Below are 9,719 nucleotides of genomic sequence, written 5' to 3'. Positions count from 1 at the left end.
CTTACTCTTCCCTAAGTCTACTCTTTGGGGTCATATGTGTCCCTTCTCATACACGCGCCCTTAATTCTTCCCCACCCGCTGAAGGCCAGAGCTAATCTTTGGCTCTTTGACCATCGAGAGATAAAGGTTTGAGCTCAGCTGCCCTTGTTGCACCCCTTGACCTCTGACCTGGCCGGAGAGCTTGCCTGAGTTGTCTTTCGTCCTATCCTCCCACGGTGCTGCTTCAGTCCTCCGGCTGTTCAGGCAGCCTCCATCCCTCCCCTCTGTGCTGGGAAATACATCTCTTTTCAATGCACATTAATTTAGTATTTACTTACCTCTAGTGCTGGGCACATAGTTACTGCGCAGGGCACTGGGGGTAGCAGATTATTACAAGCCAGTCCTTGCTCTTGAGCAGATCACGGTCTAGTTCCTGGAGATGGAGACAGCTGTCACAGTGACACATTGGAACCCGCTCGTACCAGCTTGTACAGGCTCCTATCTGCTCATCCTGGCTCGTACCAGCTTGCAAGAATCAATTGCTAAATTTTCAGGAATAATGCGAGCCCATTATGAAAGCATTGGTAGTATGAAATTGCCATTTTTGGAATATTTACCTCATGGAAATTGGCAAATGCCACCAATTAGACTTTTTGGGTTTTTTTGTTTTTAGAGGACAACTGCAGCTCTGTGATGGGCAAGTTATCTATCCTTCTGAGCCCCCATTTTTACATCCTTAAATAGGATCACAATTATACCCATTTCACCAACTGCCTTGAGGATGGAACGAGATCTCCCCCAGTAAGGGCCCAAATATTCATAGGTTTTTTTTGTTTTTTAATGTAAGGACATTATTCTACAAATAAATGATGCTCACACAGTGTGCTTAGCCATGTAACACAATGTTACAGTTAACTCTGCTTGGGGGGCAGGGCAGCAGTTGGGAAGTCCTGAAGGACATATCAGAGGTGGCAGGTAGAGCAGGTAGACGAGGAAAGGAGTGGCCTTCCCTCAGAAATGCAGGAAGGCCTGGAGGGGCTGGCCAAACAATCTAAAGTGCCCAGCGCATGGGGCTAGCAGGGAACTAGCTGGATATAGGGTGCCTCGGGGCTCTGTCTCGCACCAGCCTCCGGGATGACCTGCTCTGTCCAGGGATGGCAAGACTGTCCTCAAGAGTCATTGACAGATGGTGCATCCAAAAATATCCCTGCTGAACCCCAGCACGCTGGCCCTCACCTCCCCATTCCCTTCCAGAGCTCTTGAGATGACAGTGGCCAAGGTTTGCTGTCACACTCAAGCCTCATGATACACACTTTTACTCTACCTTGCTCTACAGGCTGGGACATGTTGATAGGGAATGGCTGATGAGACAAGTCATGATAGATATTCTTTCATTAGTCCATTCTCCCCCTGTGACCCTCTCTGCCCCTCAGACCCTCAGTGTCATCCCTTAGAAGCAAGTCCGTGACGTTCCTCTGTTGGCCAGAAGGGGTCACTGCTTCCATGTGCCCCTACACTTCCTGGATACCCTGGCTTCTCTCCAGCTCACCTCCATCCTTCACCTTCCAGCGGAGCAGCAAAGATCCCAGTCCTCCACACCCACCAGCTGCTGTGTCACCTTCCGAGAGATTCAGGAGCAAAGATGGCTGCACAGGCTCTGTGCCAACAATGTTCTCATCTTATAAGCCAAACAATTGCCCTTTGCTAGGTAGTGGCCAAGGTCTGCAAATGGAGCTTGGCCATTGTCATGGCTATTAAAAAAACACGTGTTTAAATAATAATATGTGATCACCTTTAATGCCACCATCATTGCCTCTTAACATAGGCAGTGGAAATGAAAGCAGCTTGACCACTCTCTGACACCTTTTTTCATCCTAAGGGGTGCCCAAACCAAGATGGTTTGAAACCAGTGTCTTTTCTTCTGTCAGAGGGACAGGTCTGGGTGAGGCTGTGTAAATAAGTGGCAAGCATGTCCACAATACCAACTCGAGAGCCTGTGCCAGGCATAACTAATGGAGCCCCAATGTCTTTTCCCCTGAATCCAGATGCAGCCTCACATATTTCCGACACAGCACTCCTAGAATCACCAGCGGTTTATTCGTGCTAGAATTTGAAATGAAACTAATTTGCTATCCCAGGTTTAGCGTAACCTTTCAGAGTCTGAAAACAATTGTGGAAAAATGATTTTCAAACTACTAATCTGGGTGTAAAGCGCGGGGAAGTACATAATAATCTGTGCAGAACTCTGTGAACTATGGAGATATTGGATTTAACTATGTAATGTGGTACTAAATCACATCCCATTTTATATGAGATTTCTGGTATTGATGACAGGATAAGTGTCACAAGACTGAAAGAAATGTGGGGGGAAAAAAGCCAAATAATCGAAGAAATTACATGTACTTATATATTCTATCTGCAAATGGAGAAAGATAGTCATTCCCCTATTTCACCAGTAGAACAAGACCCTCAGGTCAGTGTGTAGATCCGAGGTTGTTCAGAGCAGAGACAAGGAACTAGAGGAGTGAGCATCGAGGAAAGAGCATGGAATTTGAAGTCAAGGGGTAGGTCTGGTCCAAGGCCTGCGAGGAATAATGTGTGACCTTGGATAAAATGCTTAACATCTCTGTGCCTCAGTTTCCTCATCTGTAAAGCAGAGACTGAAATGTTTACTTGGCTTGGCTACTGTGACAACTAAAAGCAACAACATATGCACAAGCGCTGTCTGAGTCCTGACTCACTGCTTCTGGGACCTGGCTGAGAGAGGGACACAACCCTGAGCTGAAGCAGAGAAGACGGATCGCCTCCCAGTGCAAATGAGCAATCCCAGTGGGCACGTGCCAAGGCTAATGGGGCACCTGCTCTTGTCCACACCTTCTCAGTGGAAATGGGAGGACACTCCCCAGGGGATAGTTGGGTCTATTCAGAAAGGGTCCCCTGTGTCTTCTTAACTTTTCCACCCTTACAAATCTTTTCTTTCTTCTCCTTCCTCTATCCCTTCAGTTCCCTCTTCCATCTTCTAAGGGCAGCAGAAGCTCCAGGCAGTGTCACATTAGTGTGTCTATCTGCTCATCAGGGCAAGTGGGGTCCAGGATAGTGGTGGAGACCATGTCCATGGGCCAGGCTGTCAGCCAGGGCTGCAGGACACAGACCGCGAGCTCAGATAGGCTGTTTGGGAGAGCCTGATACAGGGTAGATTCGCTGTAACAGAGCAGCGCGACAGGACCCATGGCCTTAGGTGGAGGGACATGGACACCCCCAGACACTGCATGGACACAGCTGAGCAAACAAACAACCCACCCCCTCTCCTCTCATCCTCTGACCTCCAGCATGCCTCCCACTGGCCGATCCCAGCTGAGACCGAAGGCAAAGTTGCCCCTTGAAGTTCCGTGGAGCACAGCGTGAGGTGGAGAAGGTGAGAGGGGATCTAGTAGAGTGGGCAGAAAACAGCCAACACAGTCAGGAAACAGAGCAATGCCAAGACTGAGCAAGCAGGCTTGGGGGCAGCTAACAGGTGGGAGCCAAGAGAATCACGGAGGCCTGGAAAATAGAAAGAGAAACCTCTTTTAGTAGATTGGGGGAGCCTGTGGACCACGATTCACACTTGTGCCACGCAGGCCACATTCGAGCCACCCTTACAGCTAGGGCTTGAGCACATGCACCACCTGTGGCCAATGGGACCAGAGCAGAACCTTTTGGAAAAGGTTTTACTCCCTGATACAGTGAGATGTGGGAATGGAATCTGCCTTTGTATATGGTGGTGTGCGGCCAAGATGTTTGGAGCTATGGCAGCCATTTTGCACCCATTACGGTACAAGTGGCACACTGAGTAGGACAGAGCACAGAGATGGAAAGAACCTGGGCCTCTGATAACATTACTGAATCACCACACGACGCAGAAACCACTTTGCCTCCAGTGTTTCTGTTAGGTAAGTGTGGGGACAGAGTCCCAGAGAGCAGTTCCCAGGCTCAGCCTCACGTGGAAAGGTGCTGGCTCAAGCAGTAGATGGCCGTCAGCTGTGACTAGTTGGCCATCAGCTGTAACCAATTAGCCAGTGGCCACTAATCTAACTGCTGTGGCTAAGCTAGCAAGCGCAGATTGCAGCTAGCAAGGTTGGTTGTTTGGTTGGCAGAGAAGCGGATGGCAGATTGCGGCTAGTAAGTGCAGTTAGCAAGCGTGGATGGTGGATTGCGGATCGTGTGGATCCTACTTCCTGTGTCTCGCCTGGCCTCCAGCGAGACTGGGGTGCAGGAAGACCCCTTGCTGGGGTACTGGCGGATGGTTGCTTTTCTGTCTCCAACCCAGCCGCCATCGAGACTATCGTGGTATGACTCCCCTATCTATGGCTCCGTGGGTGCTCCTTTTTGGCCTCACCATATCCTGCATTCTTGTGCACGGAGTGGGAGCTGAGACCCTGCATGACAGATGGCGCAGTGAGCAGAGTATGGTGCCAGCCAGAATTTTCAAAGGGGTAATGGAGCAGTTTATGCGTGTGAAAACTCAGTGTCGGGAAGCCCGTGAGGAGTGGTGCCGTGAGCAGGAAATACAATCTGCTTGGGAGAAACGTGACCCCTCAGAGACTTGGTGGTCCTCTCGAGGTTCCGGATGGCACGTCACCCTGTTGGACATGGCGGGGTCACCTTCCTTTTGGTGGTTCGCTGCTGCCGTGGGCTGCTAGAGTTGTGGACGTCTCGCACCGTGGCCACCACCCACTCAGATACCTGGCGCGGTGAGCAGGACTCCAGCCAGGTAGGAATGACATGTCACTCTGGACGGGAGGACATGTGGCCCCCACACAGTGTGTGGTGCCTGGTGGCCACTGTTCTTGGGAACTAGACCCCCGTGGAAGGGTGGGAAGGCGTTCTCCCTTCCCAACCAGCATAGGCCAGAGAAAGTGAAGGTCATTGCAACCGTGTGGGCTTGGAAGTGCTTGCTAGGGAGGCTCAGATGTGGAACTTGTGGTCCCAGGAAGAAACGTTTGCTGAGTCCTTGGTGGAAGATGAGGCCTGTGCACAGTCCTGGCAAATAACTGTAAACTATGGGGAATTGCCTTCCATCCCTGATTTGATGGACCACTTGACTGTTTGCTTGGGAACGTACCACCATGTGGTGGAACTGGCGGATATTTACTATCTGTGTCTCGACCGGCTGCTGTCCAGAATATGTAAGCACCTTGGCTGTGAGCCACTCTTTTCCAGCACGGTAACTTGAGAAACCCTGGCTGTGCCCAGGAAGTAGGTGGATATTGAGGGACACCCCCTGGGACATTGCTTGAATGGGACTGGGGCTTTTTCTCATGAGCTGGGTTCCAGATATAGGGCCACTCGCGGAAGACGCTTTTTGCATAGATTGTGAAGCGAGACCCTGGAGGGGTGGAGCATGGGGACAGAGTCCCAGAGAGCAGTTTCCAGGCTCTCGGCCTCACATGGAAAGGTGCTGGCTCAGGTAGTAGATGGCCATCAGCTGTGACTAGTTGGCTGTTAGCTGTTACCGGTTAGCCATTAGCCACTAATATAGCTGCTGTGGCTAAGCTAGCAAGCGCGGATTTCAGCTAGCAAGGTTGGTTGGTTGGTTGGTTGGCAGAGAAGTGGATGGTGAATTGCAGATCGTGTGGATCTTGCTTCCTCTGTCTCGTCCGGCTGCCAGCGAGACTGGGGTGCAGGATGACTCCCTGTTGGGGTACTGACGGATGTTTGCTTTTGTGTCTCGACCAGCAGCCATCGAGTATATAGTGGTGTGACTCCTCTATCTATGGCTCTGTTGGTTTCCTTTTTGGCCTCACCATATCCTGCGTTCTTGTGTGGGGAGAGGGACCAGAGACCCTGCATGACAGTGAGAAAATAGACATCTTGGCTTTTAGGCCCCTGCCATCTTTTCTTCTCAGATGCAGTTACAAATATCTCAGCGGCAGGGCTGGCTTGGGCAAACAAACTAGGCGTTTCGTTGTTGTTCACCACGATATCCCCAGGACCCAGCAGAATGCCTGGCACTTAGTAGGTGTGCACTAAATGTTTGTTGAATGAATTGGTAAAGTAATGAGTGGGTGGACATGTGACCAAATGCCAGGTGTCCCCTGAACCTTTGCTCTCTGCCTCTCCCGATAGCGCTTCCTGGGGGAGGAGAAGGTCGAGGCCCTCCAGGGCGACTGGGGGGGGGCACAGGAAGGCCAGGCTGCTACACACATACAGATGACTCATAAAGACGTATTTTTACCCCCTTCAAATGGTGATGTTCCTGTAATAAAGAATTTAATAACCCGCTGTGCCTGTGCGGAGAGAAAACTCATTTGTTTAATAGGCAGCAGTTTGGCTTTGTCATGTTCATTTAGTTTTTAATGACACACGGTTGTGCCAATATTGATTTTAGCTTATAGGGACTCAAAAAATTTACTGTCTAGATGGATCAAGACGCAACCATTTTATCTTGCCTGCTCTGAAGACACATTCCCCGCAGCTCCGGCCTGGGAGGGGCCTTGCCCGCCAGGGGCTGGGAGTGCTGGCTGAGAATATATATAACCTCCTCACTGGTAACTCCCTTCCCGCTCCGCTCTCCCAGCCTCACCTCCTGCCCTCATCAGATGGGAGGGAGGCCACTGCTGGGGGAGGTGATGTTTTTCATCTTGGAAAGCAACGCAGAACTGTGTCAAGGAAATGGGAGTTAATTTTCCAGGCACAGTCTCCGTCGTGAGTTATTTGCGTGTCTGCGTGCTCCCGCTCAAGCTCAGGTCCAAAATGGGCACTCCGCACAGAGCAGGGGCCCTGCTGGTCATTCAGAGAGTGACTCCAAATGTCATTTGGACCCACTGGGCTTGGGCACCTCTCTTTAACTAATATTACTTACAATTTTGTTTTTGTTTTTATTTTTAACTGGGGACTGTAAAAAAATAGCAAAAGGGATTATGGAAAGAAGCCGAGCCTTCTCTGTGTTTCCTGAACAGCCAATTTAAGCATAAATACTTCCAGCAGACCCTTGGTATTTGTGGTTTTGACATTTGTAATCTCAACTGTGTGTAGCTTCAATTACCTGGGAACAGCACTGAAGAATGGCCTGGAATAGCAATCGTCATCATGTATTGAGTACATACTGGCATATAGCATATTGCGATTACGAGGATTATCTCATTTAATCTCCATGTCAACCCTTTAAGGTAGGTAGGTAGGTATTTTTATCTCCATTTTAGAGGAAATTGCTGCCTGCAGAGGTAAGGTGACAAGGCCAAGGTCACAGACAGCAAATGCCTCCGAGCCCGGGCGCTCTACTATTCCATGCGTTGTCAGCGGTACTGAGTTCAAGTGTTAACCAAGCGCTGTAAACGGATGTACAGAGTGCGTTCCTCCCCTAGCGAGGGAGCCTAGCTGACCAGATAGCGTCTGCATCTGGGGGCAGGTGAGTGACCAAGCAGGGCCACAGCTCCATGTGCAGGCCAGGACCACACACATGGCATGTGCTTCTCTGCTGCAGCTGGACAGCTCCAGACTTTCCCCAGGGAGCCATGGGGCGTTTGCCATAAAAATAAGGCAGGCATTAGGGAGAAAAGAGATAGCTCTGTATATAGCACATTATGGTAATGAATCATATTAAATATAATTTCATGTCGTTGGCCTATTTAATCTAGTTAGGTAAGTTTTAGTGAGTGCTTTTATTCATGATGAGAACGTCATGAGAATTGACTTTTAGATTCACAGCATGTGAAAGGACCTATAAATTATCCATCCAAGTCCTGTTCCCAGAGAGGTGAAATGACCCACCCAAGGTCGTGCAATTAAATTGGGAGTTGTGGCCTTTTCTAGGAAAGGTGAGCATCGGACCCTCGATGGGCATGCAACCCCCACAAGAACCTCCGTCCTATGGAATAATTGGTTTTCACATGCATCGTTTCCACTAGGAGCAGCGTTTCCAGGGGAGTTCTCACCATGCTCATTAACCACCCACCCGCCACCCACAGCTGCTACTGCTGCTGCTTCTATGGCTGCCATGGCTGGCTTCCCGTCACACTCCTTCTGAATGTCCAGGTCCTCAGCACAACACACAAGGGTGGCCCTGCAACGTCTGGACCCTGCGCTCCTCTGAGCTCCCCTTGCTCCCCATCCCGCAGCTCCACAGGCCTGCTTCCAGTGTCTCCTTCCTGCCACAGGATCTTTGCTCATGCCAGAACACACCTCCTGTCAGCCCTGGGAGACTCCCCTTTCCCTGACTGGTCTCAGTCAGTCACCCCTTCCTCAGGGCCGCTCCCCTGACCTCTCTGGGCCCATGCAGTCTCCTCATTTTTCAGTGGAGCACTGACCGCAAACAAATTTCCATGTTAATTTGTAAGACTCAACTATCTGTCTCTCCTACTGGACTGTACACCCCGTGGGAACATGTTCCAGTCACCTATTGCTGCCCTCGAGTTTAGTGGTTTACAACAGCCCTTGCATTTCGCTCGTGAGTTAGTGGGTCAGGAATTTGGAGAAGGCTCAGCCAGGCAACTCTTACTTGGATATCTCATGCAGTTGTCGTCAGATGCTGGCTGGGGCTGTGGTCCTCTGGACTACTCACCTAGGCTGGATATCCAGGAAGGCATACTCACAAGCCTTGCAACTGATCGCTGCTGGCTGGAAGCTCAGCTGGGCTGTCGACTGGAGCATCTCTACACGTGGCCTCCCTAGCATGGTCGTCTCAGGGTACTCGGACTTCTTCCAGCCCCCCAAAGCGAGCTGCATGGCTTTTTCTGACGCAGCCTTAGAAGTCACTTGGTGTCATGTGACTTCAGCTGCATCCCACTGTTTACAAGGGAGTCACTGAAGCCAGCTCAGCTTCAGGGAGAGGGGCGTGGACTCCACTTCTTGAGGGGGGAGTGGTGAGAGCACATTGCAGAAGAGCATATGGGATGGGAGATATTTTTACAGCCCTGTTTGATAAATGCAATCTGCCACACAGCAAGAACAATGCCATTATTCCTTCTTTCACTGAATCCTTAGCACCCAGCACAAGAATTCAAAAATTCTTGGATAAGTAAGTAGATAGACAAAGGGATGACTAAATATAGGAGATCGTGCTGTGGTCTGAATGTTTGTGTCCCTCCAAAATGTTGGTAACCTAGTGCTCAAGGTGATGGTGTTAGAAAGTGGTGCCTTTGGGAGGTGTTTAGGTCATGAGGGCAGAACCCTCATGAATAGGATTAGTGCTCTAATAAAAGAGGCTCCAGAAAGATCCCTAGCCTCTTCCACCACGTGAAGACACAGCGAGAAGTCTGCAACCCAGAAGATGGCCCTCACCTGACATGCTGGCATCCTGACCTTGGACTTCCAGCCTCCAGAACTGTGAGAAATAAGTGACTGTTTATAAGCCACCCAGTCTATGGTGTTTTGTTATAGAGCCCAAATGGACTAAGACAGATAGATACATGAAATCAGGAAGAAACGGAAGGGAGGGAGGCGAGGAGGGAGCCTCAGGAAGCGTAGTTAAGGAAGGAGGTGTAATTAAGCCCGAGAGCAGCAGAAATGCCCATGGGTCTGCAGGAATACTAACCCTCTTTGGCAATCGACCTTCCAAGCTCTTGTTTAAGAGATGGACTTTCTGCAGTTCCCACCTAATACATTCAGGGATGGCTCCTTGTCGACTCGTGGGTATGAGCTCAGAAAGGTAAACTCATTTCACTATCATTCAGAGAAAAAGAAAATTAAGAACAAATCTGCTGTAAACAACACCAACACCACCACAAGAAACCAGATGGGCTCCTAATGCATTTCAAGGCTCA

At 50.0% G+C, this 9,719-nt stretch overlaps 1 long non-coding RNA gene across 1 annotated transcript; it reads right to left on the bottom strand.

The window, feature by feature from the left end:
• Positions 1-317: 317 nt before the first annotated feature.
• On the bottom strand, positions 318-8,721 carry LOC148756586 (uncharacterized). The gene is made up of 3 exons (XR_016018085.1): positions 8,519-8,721; positions 1,529-3,519; positions 318-412 (listed from the first exon to the last, which is right to left on the bottom strand). It is a non-coding gene; the product is annotated as an uncharacterized LOC148756586 (long non-coding RNA).
• Positions 8,722-9,719: the final 998 nt, after the last annotated feature.

The sequence above is a fragment of the Rhinolophus sinicus genome, chromosome 12 (genome assembly GCF_057876585.1).
Source record: "Rhinolophus sinicus isolate RSI-liver-muscle chromosome 12, RSI-T2T, whole genome shotgun sequence".
In the NCBI taxonomy this organism is placed as follows: Eukaryota; Metazoa; Chordata; class Mammalia; order Chiroptera; family Rhinolophidae; genus Rhinolophus; species Rhinolophus sinicus.
This window is presented reverse-complemented; position numbering and strand designations above follow the sequence as displayed.